The following is an 18,103-nucleotide window of genomic DNA, read 5'->3' as shown; positions in this document are numbered from 1 at the left end:
TGTGTATATGTCCCCCCACTCCCTTTAACTCTGAAAACCCGTGAGAGGAGTTTGGAGAATTGGATTCACTGTTAACTCTAATGATCGTTTCCTGAAGGACAACCCCGTCCAGAGTCACACAGAAATCTGGGATAGGAGTGGGAGCTTTGAGCTCTTGTCATTTTCTTCCTTCAGCAGTTCCTGGTTGCTTTGCGTTAAGGGCTGTGCGAAATGACGCTGCGTTTGTTGGTGAGCACAAGGGAAGCAGAGAGGTGCGTTGGGAGGGATGGAAGACAGTATTTACATACAGAATTTGCAGATTACCAGCTTTGGTTCTGATGGGCTGGATGGAGAAGTTTCAAGGTCAGAAGGGTTTTGCGGTATGGTGGAAAGAACAGACTTTCCGTGTCCTGCTTCAACTGCTGTGCAACTTGAAAAAGTTGTTCCTTTGTTATTTTTCTCGATTTTCTTATTTGCAAAATAGGGATATTTCTCCCTGATAGTATTTTGAGAGGACTGAGATTACCTATTTTACCCTTTTCCTAAGAGACTGTGAGATAGGTGTAAAGGAGTTTTTATTTGCCTTTTCTTTTTCCATTTAACCTAGTGTCTGCTCTGACAAGAATAAAGGAGTTGTTTAGAGGATTCTCTCTAATTAGCTGACTTATTATTTTGGAATATTTTATTGTGGAGAATTTATGATATGTAAAAGGAAGAGAAAAGGGTGTTATTGTTGCATAACAAATCACCCCCAAATTCTCTGGGTCAGAAATCCGAGAGCGGCTTGGGTTGGTGGTTCTGGTTCCTGGTCTCTTGGGAGGATGCAGCCAGCTGTTGGCTTAGGCTCCAGTCAGCCAAGGGCTTGCTGGGGCCAGAGGCTTCGCTTCCAAGGTGGTTCCCTCACGGCCGGCTGAGTGCCCCACGTCTTGGGGTGGACCCAGTTCCTCTTGATGTGGGTGGTCTTCACAGGGCTGTTCTGGTGTGCTGCGGACACAGTAGCTGGCTTCCCCCAGAGAAAGTGACCCTGTGCACCAACACAGACAATTACAGTGCCCCTTTTGACCTAGTCTGGGAACTTGTGTGTGTGTGATCAGTTCTGCTGTATTTTATTGGTTACATAATAAATCTGCCCTCAGTTGAGCTAAGGAGGAGACGGTGATCGTTGCATCTTTAATTCATTAAAGGTTACAGGTGGTAACATTCTATCATTCTTTCCTCATTTAATACTGAAATCCTTTTGAAAGAGAAACTTCTCCTCATTAACTATGTGACAGAATTTGAATAGCATCTGTAGGATAAATGCTTGTTTCTTGCCTCTCATTTACCAGTTTTCAGAATAAGGGTTTGGTTCTCTAGCATCCTTCCAAAGTGGACCAGTCAAATTTTATCTTTTTTTTTTTTTTTTTTTGAGTCATTGTGGACTCAAGAATTTTAACATATTTGATGTGTTTCAGCCTTTTGCATTTAATCTGCTTTGATGTTCAGCTGTTGTGCCCCTGTTAGATAAGTAGCAGTACTAATCGTCTTCCTCTTTACCTTGCTTTGCTCACTTAACAGTATGTCCTTGGGATCATGCCATCATTGCATGGACAGGAATTCCTCTTCAAGAACTGAGATCTATGGGTGCCTGGGTGGCTCAGTGGGTTAAGCCTCTGCCTTCGGCTCAGGTCATGATCTCAGGGTCCTGGGATCCAGCCCCACATCGGGCTCTCTGCTCAGCAAATAAATCAAATAAATAAATAAAATCTTTAAAAAATTTTTTTTTCAATTTATTTATTTTCAGAAAAACAGTATTAATAAATAAAATCTTAATTAGATCTCAATACTTTTTTTTTTAATCTAATTCATATACTCACCCCTTAAAAGTGTACAGTTCAGTGTTTGCGTAGTGGTAGTGGTTGTACAACTTGCCAAATACTCTATCTGCCTAATTCTGGAATGTTTTCATCACAGAAACCTGTAGCCATTAGCAGTCAATCCCCATTTGCTCTGGTCCCTCCCACTAACATCCAAGCCCCTGGCAGACCCCAGTCTGCCTTCTGTCTCTTTGGATCTGCCCATTCTGGACATTTTATTTTATTTTTAAAGATTTTTTGTGTATTTGAGAGAGAGAGAGAACACAAGTGGGGATAGGAGCAGAGGGAGTGAGTGGTAGGAGCAGGCTCCCCACTGAGCAGGGCTCCCCATTCAGGGGTTGATCCCAGGACCCTGATATCATGACCTGTACTGAAGGCAGAGGTTTAACTGACTGAGCCTCCCAGGCACCTCTGGACATTTCATTGTAATGGAATCCTATGCTTTCTGGCCTTTGTGTCTGGCTCCTTTTATTTAGCCTCATGTTTTCCAGGTTCGTCCATGTTGTAGGTCCGCCCCCCCCTTCCCGCCCCATTCCTCCTCTTTGTCATGGCGCACTGCTCCTGGGCTGGTCCACCACACCTCACTTAGTCAAGCAGCCCATGTTGGTGAACAACCGGAATGTTTCTAGATTTATTATTAGATGGCTTTGTGCATATATCCTTTTTATTTATTATTATTGTTGTTATTATTGCTATTATTGTTATTTTGGGTTTTTTGGCCAGTGTACCCTTTGGACAGATTCCTACAAATGGGATTGCTGGGCTAGAGGATAATTGCAAATGTAATTTTGAAGGTTGCTGAATTCCCCCCTACAAGGGTTGTACTGTTTCACATTTTCACAAGCAGGGTCTCAGAAATTGTTTCCCTGCTGTTTTGTTTCAGTAGAATTTTGTGGTATCTCACTGTATTTTTGACTTTTTATTTGTACTTCTCATATAATGATTGAGGTTGATTGGACATTTATCTTTTCACATGTTTAAGGGTCATTTGTGTTCTTTTTTTCTGTGAATCACTGTTCCTGTTCCTCTGGAACACTTTTCCAAAGGATTGTCTTTTCCATTTTTGGATGCCATTTTTCTATTACACATATTTTAATCATTTTCCTTCTTACTTTGGTGAAGGCATCTTGTCATGCAAATTGTAAAATTTTTGTGTAATTCTAGTGATACTTTTTCTTATTGTGTCTGGAGTTTGAGTCATAGTGGGAAAGTTTCCCTCTGTATTTGCCCATGTACACATCCTGGTGTGTGAAGAATAGATCCCCCCCCCCCCGCCAATACTGCTATTGAATTATTCCCAGCCCCATTTATTAAGAAGTCGGTTTTCCCCACTGTATTGATACACTATCCTTATGATAAATTTCATACAAAATTGGATCCATTTGTGGATTTCTTATTCTTTTCCATTAGTCTCTATGTCTAATTGTTTGCCATTGCTATGCTTTAAAAAAAAGTCTTTATTATTCTTTTCCATTAGTCTCTAGTCTAATTGTTTGCCATTGCTATGCTTTTAAAAAAAAAAGAGTATTTATTAGAGAGAGAGCTCAAGAGCACGAGTTGGGGGTAGGGGGTTGGGGGGGGGGAGGGAGAAGCAGATTCCCTTCTGAGCAGGGAGCCCAGTTGGGGCTCTATCCAAGGACCTTGGGATCATGACCTGAGCTGAAGGCAGATGCTTAACTGAGTCACCCACACCCCTGCTATGCTTTTTAAATATCTGGTAAGGCTAACCTTCCTCATTTATTTCCATTCTTATGTGTTACAGATGAATTTTATGATCTGCTTGTTTAGCTCTGGGGGAAAAAACTTGAAATTATTTTTATTGGGATTGTGTTAAATTTATAAATTAGTACAGGGAGAACTGACATCTTTATGATGTTGTTTATTCCTTGCCAAGAACATGGTATGTCTTTCCATTTGTTCAAATTTGTTGTTTTGGGTGGGGTGTGCAGTGCTTTTACAGCTCTCTTCAGAGGTTCTTCTTAAGTGTCTGCTTATTTTATTATTTTTTTGCTTTCATAAGCAGGGTTTTCTCCTCATTGTATTTTCTAACAGATTTTCCCTTTTATAAATGAAGCCTATTGATTTTGATACATTTATTGTGTAGCCTTCTAAATCTCTGATTTGTAATACATTATCAATTCTTTTGGGATTTCAGACATATCATTATATTATTTGTGAAGAGAATTTTACTTCTTTCCCAGTTCTTAGACCACTAATTGCAGGCTCCTGTCTAGTTGCATTGGAGAGCATCTCCAGGGCAGTGTTAGAAAGGTGAGAAGATAGCGTTTGGTTTTTATTACAGAGTAGTGTCTTGTTTCTAACTTTGGTGAGAAAGTTCTAATTTTTCTCCATTAAGATTCAGCAGACTTTTACATGTAATGAAAGGAGTAGAGGAAGGAAATTATGTGGAGAAAGCTTTTGTTTTTTTGTTTTGCTTTTTGTTTGTTTTGCTTTTTAAAGCATGTGTGAGATACACTCAACATTTGTAGTAAATGTGATTATTTCTACTCCCAACTCTGTGGCACAGCGTCTTAATCATTTTATCCACAGCTGATGGAATTAGTTATTTTCAGCTATTTGACAAGGAAAATGCTTAACATATGCAAGGGACAAACACAGTGGAAAACTGTTACTGTAGAATTCTAATTTTGAGAAGAGTTGCATGGAAAAAAATATTAAAGGGTGTTTAAAAATGGAAACCTTAGGGCGCCTGGGTGGCTCAGTGGGTTAAGCCGCTGCCTTCGGCTCAGGTCATGATCTCAGGGTCCTGGGATCGAGTCCCACATCGGGCTCTCTGCTCAGCAGGGAGCCTGCTTCCTCCTCTCTCTCTCTCTGCCTGCCTCTCTGCCTACTCATGATCTGTCTGTCAAATAAATAAATAAAATCTTTAAAAAAAAAAAAAATGGAAACCTTAGTCTTGATCGTGTGATACCACTGTGTCAACATCTAGTTTTAGGGTTTGCTGTGGTGGGGGCAAAGATCCTTACACAGCTTCCGTGAAATGCCTCAGCGACACATGTCACTTCAGCTCACAATCTGTTGGGTAGAACGAGTCAGTGGCCTGACTGTTAGGGGTAGGAAGGGTAACCCTCCAGTGTGTCAAGAAAGAGGGGAACCAGATACAGGGAAGTATTTAAAAGTCTCTGCCACAGCCGAGAACCTCTTTTAGTGCAAATTTTTAGAAATTTTCAGCTTCTTCTATAGTGACTGGCCTGTTCTGGTTTTATTCTACTTTTATAAATTTATTTCCATAAAATTATTTCATTAAGATTTTAAACTATTTGCAACATCTTGAATAAGCATGGTTTGATGCTTATTTCAAAGCAATGAATTTGATGCTCATTTCAAAATGACAACTTTGATTATATCTCTGTAAGGCCGGGAATAAAATCATGGTGGCTGCTCTGAAAAATGGGTCACGGGCACAGAAGTCACGGCAGACTAACTGGATTTCCGCCACTGTGCAGGGGGACAGGTCGCCAGTCCACAGCAGCCGTGGGGATGGCGGGATGTGGGTGAACTCGGGATGTATTTTGGAGGTGGAATAGTGGCGGTACACGGAGGAGCAGGCGGGCTGTTTCTGTGTTTCGGGCAAGATGAGGTGTATGCCCGATGGAGATCACACCAGTTTCTTAAATGACACTGTCTTGCTGTCTACAATTTTTTTGGTGGTTAATTCACATTCTGGCTTAAACTGTTTCATCGTGGGCCAGTTACAGTTGGTCCGTGGGCCACACTGTCAGCAGTGTGTCCCAGTGTCTGCGGCTTCCATTGTAGGACATGCCGTGATTTGATTTAACCAGTCTCTTACTGGTGGACTTGTAGGTGGTTAGCACCTCTTGCCCCAACATCCCTGCCCCAAATCTTCTTTGACATTAGAAATAAGTCCTAATGCTATGAAATCCTTATTTATACAATCATGTATGCACTTTTTATGACCATGAAGGACTGTTCCTGGGGAAAAAAATAAAGATTTTTGAACATATGACAAACTGCTCTCCAGAAAACTTGTTACCCATTTACAGAGACAAATTTTTGCTATTCTTTTTTTCCTTCCAAAAAATCTTTGCTGTATTAGGTGACAAATAGCGTTATTTGAATATCTATTTCTTTGATTACTATTAAGATTGAATTTTTGTCATGTGTATTTTGAGGCTGATATTTCCCTTGCCAGTTCATTATGGTCCTTTTTTTTAAAAAACATTTTATTTATTGGAGAGAGCATGCGTGCACACTCTCTGGCAGGCTGGGAAGGAGCAGTGGTTGAGGGAGAAGCAGCCTTCCTGCTTCCAGGGAGCCTGACCATGTAGGGGCTGATCCCAGGTGTCTGAGATTATGACCTGAGCCAAAGGCAGATGCTTAACCAACTGAGCCACCCAGGCGCTCTTTATGTTCTTGATTATTTTTATTTTGGGATAGAAGTACCCTTTATGAAGGGCATTTACTATTTGACCCTATAGTGGTAATATTTTTCACCATTTTTAAAGAGATTTTCTTTCTTTCTTTTTTTCTTTTGCTTCACATAGAAAGTTGTCCTTTTTGCAGCAGCTGCTAGCAGCGTCGTTCCTTGTGTGGGGGTGGCCAAGGCTTCTGGCTTCCTCGTCTCCAGAGGCTGCCCTCCATGGGCAGCACATTTGCTGGGAGTCCACCATGCTGGGGGGAGGAACTTGGGAATTCAAAGCTCTTGTGTCAAGGGAGTTGGCATGGGTGACAAGGGCTATTAAGGGATTATTTTTCACTTGTAGTAGAATTGTGGTTAGGAAGAAAAATCTATACATACACAGAAATATTTCAGGGTGAGGAATGTTAAGAGGGTTGCTTTAAAGTACTATGGCACTGTCTTTGCTGTGCCACATCTACTGTGAGAAAGAACGAAGGCCATTCTCAGCAGTCAGACTGGCCACATTCCAGAAAGTGTCGACATCGCTCTGAAGGGGCGCACTGATGTCGTGAAGGGCCCCAGAGGAACCCTGCGGAGGGACTTCCATCACTGCCCTGTAGAACTCTGTCTCCTCAGAAGAGCCTTTAAGTTGACAAGTGGTGGGGAAATAGTATGAACCGTACGTAGCTAGTTCTTTTCTGTCTGTAGTCATGCACAGAACCTGATTGAGGGCATGAAATTGGGCTTTCGTTGCAAGATGAGATCCATGTATGCTCCCTTCCCCACCAGTGTTGTTATTCGGGAGAATGGATCTCTTTTGAAATTCACAATTTCTCAGATGAAAGATACATCTGCAGGGGTTGGATGAGGCCAGTGTTGCTTGTTCAGTATCTCAAGACCAGGATGGTGAGTCAGTGCTTGAAGGAAATGACATTGAACTTGTATCAAACTCAGTTGCTTTGATTCAGTAAGCCACAACAGTTAAAAATAAGGATATCAGAGGGGCGCCTGGGTGGCTCAGTGGGTTGCGCCGCTGCCTTCGGCTCAGGTCATGATCTCAGGGTGCTGGGATCGAGTCCCGCATCGGGCTCTCTGCTCAGCGGGGAGCCCGCTTCCCTCTGTCTCTCTCTGCCTGCCTCTCCATCTACTTGTGATTTCTCTCTGTCAAATAAATAAATAAATAAATAAAATCTTAAAAAAAAAAAAAAGGATATCAGAAAATTTTGGATGGTGTTTATGTTTCTGAAGAAGGAAAGTTCAACAGGCTGATGAGTAAGATCTAAGTTGTCCCTCTATAGAAAACAGCAAGATGCCAGATGATTTTTCAGACTTATTTGTGGTATTTTATTATGAAAAATACTTTTTCATTTTACATTTATTTTAATAACACGGGCTCAAAGTGGCAGGTAAAGTATAAAATCTCCAGCTGCCTCCTTTTTTGTTTTTGTGCTTTATTTTCTTTCCATGTGTCTATTTAAATTCCAGTTAACATACAGTGTAATGTTAGTGCCGGTGTAGAAGTTAGTGATTCAGCACTTACATACGACACCTGATGCCCCTCACCACTAGTGCCCTCCTTCATCCTCATTATGTGTGATGTTTTAAAGCTACAATAAAAGCTGTATCAATTTGGGACTTTTTCTTTTTCTTTTTTTTTTTTTTTTTAAGATTTTATTTATTTATTTGACAGAGAGAGATCACAAGCAGGCAGAGAGGCAGGCAGAGAGAGAGGAGGAAGCAGGCTCCCGGCTGAGCAGAGAGCCCGATGCGGGACTCTATCAGGACCCTGAGATCATGACCTGAGCCGAAGGCAGCGGCTTAACCCACTGAGCCACCCAGGCGTCCCGTGGGACTTTTTCTTAACCAATAATTCTTCCCAACTATTTGACAGTAAACCATTCAGAAATCAAAACAAAACCCATGAAAACTATAACAAAAAAAAGGGTAGATGTAGCAAGTGCATCAAAACTTTAATAATTGAATCTGGGTGGGCATATGAGGGCTCTTTATACTTATTCTTAGTTTTTGTGTATGTTTGTGAACTTTCATTGTAAGACATTTTGAAAAAGCTCTTGAGTCTTTGGAGGGCTTGGTCAGGGGTGGTGGTTCTTCAGAGTCTTTGTGGCTGGGGTTCTCTTGGCCCCTCTCTCCTGGTACCCTGCAGGCGATGTGGTGGTTCACAACAGACACAGAGCCACCATTAAAGTCAGGAACGAGTCCAGGCAGGAGGCTCATTATTGCCTCTTTATTTAAATGTCCACAGTCATTTGAAAATAATACATATTCTCTCTCAGGTACAAAGTTCTAAGTATATCAGCTAAATTAAGCTTATTAATCTTCCAAATCCCGTCTGTGTTTATTTTGTACGCGCCCAGGCTGCCAAAGAAGGAGGGTCGCATTTAGAAGTCCTCGGCCACAGTTGTGGTTTGAGGCTGCTTTCTCTTTGTACGTCTCACAATTTGGGGCTTAAACAAAAATCTATTTTTAAATTTTGAAATAATTTCAGACTTACAGAAAAGTTGGAAAAAATGTAGTGCAAAGAATTCCTGGTAACTCCTCACCCTGATTGCCCAGATGTTCACGTTTTACTGTGTGCTGTTATGATTTATTCTCTGTATCAGTTGTAATTATTTTTGGAATCATTTGAAAGTAAGTTGCACAGATTATGTCCCTTTGCCCCTGAATACTTCAGTACATATTTCCTCAAAATGGGAAGATTTTCTGTAATCAATACTGATAGCAAAACAATGAAATGAATATTGTTACAATACTGTTAACTCTTCTATAAACCTTACTCAAATTTCACCAGTTGTCTCACGAATTTCCTTTATAACAAGAGAAAAGTTTCATTATTATTATTTAATTTGACAGAGAGATCACAAGTAGGCAGAGAGGCAGGCAGAGAGAAGGAAGCAGGCTCCCCGCTGAGCAGAGAGCCCGATGCGGGGCTCGATCCCAAGACCCTGAGATCGTGACCTGAGCCAAAGGCAGTGGCTTAACCCACTGAGCCACCCAGTTGCCCTTACTTATTATTATTATTTTTAAAAGATTTGCCTACCCATTTGAGAGGGAGAAAGAGAGCATGGGTGGGCGGGACAAAGAAGAGAGGGAAAGAGAACCCTGTGGATGCCTCGCTGAGCGCGGAGCCCGATGTAGGACTTGATTCCACAACTCTGAGATCAGGACCCAAGCCTATGCACCATCCAGGTGCCCAAAGGAAAGTTATTTTTTAATCTAAGATCCAATCCAAGATCACCCATATAGTTGTCATGTCTCTTTAGTTTTTAATCAGAGAATGTCCCTTGGTGTTTATATTGGGATCTAGACATTTTGGAAGAGTTCAGCCCAGTTATTTGTAGAATTTTCATTATTTTAGGTTTGTCTGCTGTTTCCTGTGATCGATTCAGGTTAGGCATTTCAGGCAGGATATCAGAGATGTGACGTCACAGCCTTCCCAGCGCATCCTGTCGGAAGGCAGGGTATTCCTGCTGCTGTCCACTGGGATTCCTTGATTGAGATGATGTCCTGTGGGTTTCCTCACTATTTTTCCCTTTGAAATCAGTGACTATCTTGTGGGCAGGTATTTTGAGTCTATGTAAATATCCTTTTTCTCACTAACTCTCATCAGCTAGCTGTATCATTTATTGGCGATTTTTGCCTGACACGTTTGTTACCATAATGGTTACTAGATGGTGCGTCTTCAGTTCTGGCTAGGCGTTATGACATGCTGCTTTGTTACTCAGCGACTTGCAGTCAGCCTCAGGACTTTGAGTTGAGATACACAGGACATTAGGGCAAAGAGCAGCTGTACTCCGGCATCAGGCTGGACACATGCCTGCGTGCTTCACGTTTCTCCTTAGGGAAGGCCTAGTTGGGTCCAGGTCTCCCCCTGGCCCTGGCTGTCCGCTGCCCTCTCAGCTCCAGCTCTCTGCCACAGCCCAGCAGTGACGTCTGGGTATGAGGAGTGGTTTTTCATGATGTCTGTGGCACAGAACGCAGTGTATCCACGAGGAGAAACCAGCTGAGGCTGCATTTTTCAGAAGATGTCTGTGGCACGGTAGCATGTCACGGATTTCCATCTAACGGGGTCTGGGGAAGATTGTTCGTTTTGTTAAACGGCAGATGGATGCCTGTGTTGACATGCTAAAGGGAAAGCGTCCATAGAGGAGAGATGGCCCCTTAGGACAGAGGAACTATTGTCGGGATTCTTGAAGAGGTGGGATTAGCTCTGGGCAGGAGGAAAGCCTGTTGTACATGGAATGGATGCAACCATTTTTGCAGGTTAAGAGTAAGCACAAGTTTTAAGCAGTTATTATTGCCTGAGTGCCTTATCTTTCTTTGTGAAATAGAAGCGTGGGCCTACCCTAAGAGTGAGGGGACACAAACCATGAACACATCATTGGATAGGGAAAGAGTTGTGGGGGGATAAGAGCTATCTGGGGCCTATAGAAAGCTCTCCAGGCAGCTGAGGGTGGACAGCATGCATGGTTGATGGCCTCCGTCTAAAAAGCTGTGTGATTTTCTCCAGGAGTGCCCAGCAGCCCAGTGAAGAAATGTAGGAAATGAACAGTTGTGTTGATTAGGGCACATAAGTTGCCCCACGTTGCATCAGCAAGGAGAGGGAGAGGGGAGAGCAGAAGGCGGGATGAGAGGGTAGCACTTGTCAGGAGAGGTGGTCAGTTGGGCAGAAAGTAGAAGAGCGAATGGACTGGAAGTCAGAATTTCCAGAAGAATAAGGGTTCAGCTGAGCTGGTGGGATGGGTATTTTGGTCAGAAGGTAGGATACTGGAATGGAGCCTTTCCGTCGTTGGACGATTCTGGCAGATGGGGGCGCTGGAGCGGAGTGGGGTGGAGGAAAATCACAGGGTTGTAGCAGAACCTGTGCGAGCCGCTGGGTGGCTTATTTACATGGATGCTGACAGCTGGTCAATGGTAGGACACTGGTGGAGGGGGATGACCATGTTCCAGGTGTTCGGGGAGGTGCTGGAATCTTCAGAGAAGGAGGTGGAGGTGAGCAGGAGTGAAACATGATGTCGGCATTTTTGTCAGCCGGGCATCAGAACGCCTGGTGTGCAGGGATCCTGGGGCCAGCTGCCTGCAAGCCTCCAGAGGTGCCTCGAAGCTAGTGGAGAGAGGCGTTCGTTCAGCTTTCCAGCAGAGGTTGGTCATCAGGTCTTTGCTGGTTATTTCTTCTTCCTGTAGCCCCATCCTCTGCCTGCTAACTCCCACTGTCCTTCAGGAACGACGTCGCTTCTTTCAAGAATCTTTCTCAACGCTGTGGTCTGCGCTTACCTCTGACTTAGCAGGTAGCATACCCTGTCGTCATTGTCTGCTGCTGCTCTCCTCTCTAGACCGCGACCTCCCTGATGGAGGTAGGGACTGCATCTTGCACGGTGCCTGGCATCTGTTTGGTTGAGCTGTATGGAATTGCTACTTAGAAAGTGATTTGGTCTGGTTTGTTATGTCTCTCCCTAATGGGGGACTTTCCTTTGTCAGCTCATCTTGAATCTTTGTCTGAAGTCACACGGCCCTTTCTTAGTTTGGCCTTAGCCAGATGCCGCACCGATGAGCAGAGTTGTTTCATAGTGACCAACCCTGATTTCTGTGCAGGCCGCCGACCGTCCTTTCACTCTGCTTAGGTTTTGGTTTATGTTTTGTTAACTTGGCTTTTCTGTAGAAGAGGTAAAAAGAAACTTGTTTGTATTCAGTTTTCCCCAGGTGCCAAGAATTTCTCAGCCTGTTTGTCCACGCATTTCATTCTTCTCTGGATTCTGACCGAGTACCCACAGACCAGGCCATGGTCGGGCCACGGGCTCGCTGTCCGCTTGTGGGGTGGCCTGCGCTGCTGCTTGTGGCTTCAGCGCGCGAACGGGCGCGGCTGCTTTTTTGAACAGTGACTTCAGCTCACCAGTTGCCCCAGATAGTTTTTCAAAAACTTTTCATGACGTGTGTGCATCACACATTAAAGAACGCAGTGAAGAATAGATTCTCTGGGTTAAAAACAAAAGAAACACACAAACGGAACCAGGTTTATCTGGAGTAATCGTGAAACATTTTCCTTCATGGGTTAGGGAGAGACATGCTGTGCCTAAGTGGGTTAGCCTAGGGTCTTTGAATAGCTTCTGGTTCTTTTCACTTGATCTTTTCTTCTACTGTCTCCAACTCAGAGGTGTTTGTTCTTGCTTTCATGGGCACCGAGAATGTAATGGAGACTCGCTCTTCATCTCCCAAGGCCACCATGAGTGCTTGAAGTCAGCTGAATTCTGACTTGAGAGTTCCCCGAGGCTCCATTCCCATCTCCTCTCTGATCTGGACCAGATCCTTTCTAGGGGTACTCTCTTGAAGCCGGGTCCTTGAGATGAGCTCCTTGCATGAGGAGTGCTTGCTCAAAGAGCTTCCCTTCCTTTCGGGAAGTTTCCTTAGTGCTCCCTGGCTGTCCTTCCTGGGAGTCCTGTCTTCGTCATGAGTTTCCTGGTTTTTTGCCTCAGGACAAGGACTGTAATAACCTAACTAGTGACATTTAAAGAAAGAAACCAAAAGCCTGTTTAACCAATTCAAGTTCTCTGGCCCTGGCCTGCAGGACACTCTCCTTCCACCAAAAATGCATCTTACTCCCCCTGCCCCTCCCTTTTTAAAAAAGAATCTGCTAATCCTTAACAGATTAATCTGAGTTTATATTTAGATGAAGGTTACCCATTAACAGAAAAACCTGAAACTGTGGATAGGCTTGACAGTGTTGAGAGTGGATAAAAGTAAATAGCCTTTAGACCAAAAACATTTGGTGGGGCACGGGGACCTTAAGTATCTGTTTGGCAGGGTGTTACGCAGGGACCGCAGGGACGTGGGACCTCCTTTAGGTTAGGGACACCTTGAGACTCAGACCAGAACAGTGTGACCTTCCTGTGCTTCAGAATTTGGCTCCCATGAATCTCAAGACTTTTGATGCTGGCTCCTTCATATGGGGCCAAAACCCTACCTTCTCTACCTTATCTTACCCAGCCTATCTCCTTCATTCCCTTTTACAACCTGAGTATGCATAGACTCCCGGAGAACTTTGCAGGGCTGAATGCCAAGCCTCACATTCTAAGTTAGTGTCCTCTGAGCCAGTGTTGGTCAGATCGCCCACTGACGGGTCGTGACCTCAGGTGTGCAGGTCATGCCTGGCACTGTCGTTCCAGTCGTTACTGCTCTGTTTCAAACCACCCCAAACTTAGTGGCATTAAACAACAGGCATTTTATTATGCTTGTGGATTCTGGCCCAGGAATTTGGACAGGGCCTGGCAAAGAGTGTGAAATGAAGAGGGCATACTTCTCTTTGCAGATGATCAGAAAATATTTAAGGATCTGAAGGCTGAAGAATGAGCCAGAGCAGAGAGAAAGCCAGCCGCCTTCTCTGAGGAAGGTGGTTGGTGTGTGCAGTGCAGCAGTCTCGGGAGAAGTGTCCCACATCAGCATTGAAACCAAAATGAAAGACTGAGATTGGGGTCTGCTCAAACAGTCTGCCTCCTCTAGTTCCTCCCTCTTATTTCCACCCTCACAGAAATGTGGAGAGATGACTAAGCAGTGGATTTGCTGTCCTCATAGAAAACATTGTATCACACGACAGCTTTTGTGGAATGGTGCCATAAAAAGACTAAAGTTGTACTCGAATATCTTAGAAAATTTACATAATTCCATGTTACTTCTTAATGTGGAAGTTAAACACGTTCACTCTAGAAAACTAGAAAGTACAAATAAGCAAACCTAAAATAAAAATTTTCTGCTGTTTTATACCTAGTGAAAATCACTGATTTTGTTGTTGTTGTTGTTGTAGTTTGTCTGTCCTTCCTGTCATTTTTCTGAGGACATACCCATATTAACAAAACAGGGGTGCCTGAGTGGCTCAGTCGTTAAGTGTCTGCCTTTGGTCAGTTCATGATCCCAGAGTCCTGGTATCGAGCCGCACATCAGGCTCCCTGCTCAGAGGGGAAGCCTGCTTCTCCCTCTCCCACTCCCCCTGTCTGTATTCCTTCTCTCTCTCTTTGTCAAATAAATAAAATCTTTAAAACAATACAAAACAACAAATGATGAGCTCTTACAGTACATTTTTCTGAAACCTGGTTTTGAAACTTAGGTGGATGTGTTCCATGTCAATTAATGTACTTCATTGCCAGAAACCCTTCATACTCTTACGTTTCATGGGGATAGTATTAACCATTTGCTGATGACATCTGTTACAAATGTTGTGAACATCCATGTAGCTAAATCATTTTTCCCCATTTTCTTAAATTGTTCCTAAGTTAACACAATTTTTTGAGTATGAACATATATATATATATACACACACACACACACGATACAAAATACCATGATTTTTTTCCCATGATTTTTCTTTGAGACGTGCATGTAACTTGAACTGTTGAATCAAAGAACGTGAACATTTAAAAGCCTTGATATCCGTACCACTAAATTGTATTTTACGGACGTACCAGTCTACACTCCTCCCCAAGTGTTATCTGTTCCTGGTATTTGACAGTTGGACGGGGTAGGAACTCCTTCCTTGCTTGCTTTTAATTGTGTGGTGGTTGGGGTTGTCACTTCGTCTTAGCCTTTTTTGCCTCGCACCATCCTGCCTGCTCCTCAAGGCCCAGCTCAGCTCCCATCTCCTGCCGGGTCCCTCCCTTCTGCCCCGTCTTAGGGATTTGTTTCGTCCTTTTCAGTCAACCGTGGTTATCTTGAGAGTATTAAGTGCTGTGTCTTATTTTTAATCTTCTTTCGCATGAGGCTTATTTCAGTGCATGTCTCCAGGACTTGTAAATACGGAGTGAAATTTGAGTCTACCAAAAAGAACTGGTGATAGCCAACAGTAGTCTTTCCGAAGAGCGATGTAAGGAATAAAAATACTCATCAAACAGAAGACCATGCAGAGGTCTCTGGAGAGCATATAATTTTGGCACTTCATTTAGGCAGCCCAGCCTTGAAATTCTTTGTTAATAATAACTGACATATTTTGTCACTTTTCTTATTTTAACCATAGGTAGTAGGATCCCCTCCAGCCAGGATTTTTTTTTTTTTAATGACCAAACATCCATTAAAAGTTATTTTACCAAATTAATGTGGGCTATAGTCAGAAATTTACCTTTCCTATTTTTACTGTCTTTCCCTTCTTCCACATTGTCTTTGCTTTAGACTCCGTTAGAGCTATTCTGGTCTCTTGGGTCTTTTTTTTTTTTTTTTTTTTTTTTTTTTTTTTAACTTTTAATTTTATTTCGTTTTTTTTAAATTTTGGGGGACCTTTTCTTTTTTTTTTTTTTTTTTTTTTAAACCAAAGGCTCTTTTCTGTACTTACAACATCGGTTACATTTCGCCTCTGTCCTTTATCTTCTCCCAGATGCACAGCATTTTATTTCCATGTATTCTTTTTTCCTCCACTTGAAGTGTTCTGGTGATGCTGAATAAAATCGTGAGAAGGTCCGATGGTAACAGTCTATAAAATCCTGGGACAGAAACCTTTTCTCGTGCCAGCCTGGGCCTCGCAGTGTCCCTGCCAAGCCTTAGCCAGGCCCTTTCGTTGAAGCTTCCCCGGGCTGCCCCGTGCAGCTCAAGAGCTCCTGTCCTCAGGCGGCGGGTCTAGAGGCCAGAGGTCGTAGGACGGGGGATCCAGAAGCTCTGGGCAGCATGTCTGCGGTCGCCTGCACGGTAGCCGCCCTGTCCTCGGCATATGTCTCACGCTGCATGGTCACAGGGAGGAAGATGTTCCCCCTGAGGCCCCCTCCTGGGCTGACCCGTCACCTCAGGTCCCAGGCCCGGGGCTGGCAGGGGGAGACGCTGTGGGGACCGCAGCCTGCGGCGCCCTCTCCCCGCGGAGCCCCAGCCTCTGTCCCTTCCTCGCACCCGGTCTGGTTCCCCTCCTTGGAGCCCCCGCCACCATTACCGCTCTCTTTTCTCGTGTGATGCCCTAGAGACAGTGGACGACGGCTGCATGGACTCTTCCCGAGTTTTGTCTTCTTGTGGAACCTCTTCCGTTCCTCGTGGCACCTGGCCCCGTGGCCTCCACGGAGTCCTTCCCCATCTGGCAGGATCTCCCAGCCCCGGCCCACCTGCTCTCTTGCCGTGGACGTGGACGTGGACGTGGCCACTCACTTCCAGAGCTGGCCCTGAGCGGGCTGCTGTTAGGTTTCCAGCTGGTGCTTGTGCCCGGCCCTCACCGTCTGCCCCCAGTCCCTCTGTGGCCTCATCGACTCACGAATCTTCCGTCTCAGTCACCCTTAGCCACGGGTTGTTCCTGAATGCCCTTTCCCCCTTCCTACCTGGCACAACCCTGCAGTTCCTTGAAGACTTACTTCGGCAGCGTCACTCTCTCTCTTGTGAAAACTTCTGTGACTGCCCCTGCCCCCCCAGGGGGAGTTAATCAGTCACTTCGTACTCACACTCCGTGCAAGCATTTGTTGTTAAACATTCACAAAGTGTTGTAATTATTTGTTTGTATTTTTCTGTCCTTCTATGTTTAGTCTCTGGGAGGTAGGATCCATATTTTTATTTCTAGAACTTCAGCATTTGGTATAGGTTTAGTGCATCAAAAGTGTCCCTTAAATATTTAAGTGGAAGAATGAGTGACAATTTCATATCCATATCCATACCTGCTGATTGAACAGCTACTTCGTACCTTTTTTGCAAAGGAAATCTATATGAGAAGATTATAAATGATAAAATAGCACAAGATGCTATGACGTTACCGAAGCCTGAATCTGGTAGCGCATTACAGTTCTTACCTGGCGGACTGGACTGAGTCTCAGTGTGATGTGTCCAACCTAGAGCCGCATGATGATGAGGGGCAGAGCTGGGACTGGACTTCTGCCTGTGTCTCTCACATACCTCGTCTTCCAGTTTCTGTGACACTGTCTTGCCAGATGGACGAGAGGGGGTTATAATTAGCCCATCCGTGTGGCTGTCTAAGATTCTGCCTCTGTGTTCCTCGTCCGTGCCTGATTCTTGCCTTTGGGCCCTCCCTGCTCAAAACTACCTTGCCTTTTCCTGAATGTCTATAGCTGTGTAGCACGCGAGCCTGTGCAGTGCAGACACAAGCGTGGCCTTGGGGGTGTAGGTACTACACCCTCGCTTACTGGTTGTGTGACTGACAAGTAGATTAGCCTTGCTGAGCCTGTTTCCCAATTGTGAATAATAACAGTTCTGCTTTATAGGATTGATTAGATAAGATTAGATACTCTTTGGTACACAGGAAACACCCAAACCTTATACGCAGTTATTGTTGGTAGCCAGTTATTGTTGGTAGCGGCTTGGTTACTATTAATCAATCACTGCGGCCTTCTTGAGCTGGAGTTCTCACGTCCGACTGCTTACTGAGTCGTGTTACCCCGTTTTATAGGGGTCATATCCAAACCTAAAGGCTGCACTCCAACACTTGCTGGAATGTGTTTGCGAGTAACATTCACTTATAGCCCGTTCTGGGCACACGCCAGTACTTAGCCATCTGGAGGTTTACGCATTTGTGTAGGGGATGTCTCGTTGAAAAAGTTGTTTCTGTGGTCTGCCGAGAGAAAGAACAGAATGTTTTCTATCTTCACAGCTACAAACAGCTTTGAGGTTCAGTGTTTGTGTAACTCTAAGTCTCTATTAATTAAGGAAATGGATTAGGAAAGACAGTTTAATGAAAACTCACGTACTGCAGGCAATTTGCACAATTCCGGTGTTTGACACCCTCGTGCAAGCTCACCTCTGGTTGTCTGAGGAGCGGTCTGTAATTCTCTTGACCGTCTTCCTGATTTAATAACCTAGGGAGATTGTTCGTCCTTGGTATAAGGTTTGGATAATTTTGTTGTTTGGATTTTCTGTGTCTTGTAAATGAGAAACCAGGACAACACAGTGTATTAATTATACAAGGAACAAA

At 44.0% G+C, this 18,103-nt stretch overlaps 1 protein-coding gene and 1 pseudogene across 1 annotated transcript in view; both read left to right on the top strand.

The window, feature by feature from the left end:
- The window catches only part of PDE8A (phosphodiesterase 8A), a 145,982-nt gene that overhangs the window by 30,071 nt on the left and 97,808 nt on the right, over positions 1-18,103 (top strand). The gene's annotated exons all lie outside the window — the stretch shown is intronic.
- On the top strand, positions 211-12,208 carry LOC132029155 (large ribosomal subunit protein uL6-like; annotated as a pseudogene).

This window comes from Mustela nigripes, chromosome 13 (genome assembly GCF_022355385.1).
Source record: "Mustela nigripes isolate SB6536 chromosome 13, MUSNIG.SB6536, whole genome shotgun sequence".
Classification (NCBI taxonomy): Eukaryota; Metazoa; Chordata; class Mammalia; order Carnivora; family Mustelidae; genus Mustela; species Mustela nigripes.
Note: the sequence above shows the minus strand (reverse complement) of the source record. Positions and strands in the feature narration are given on the sequence as shown.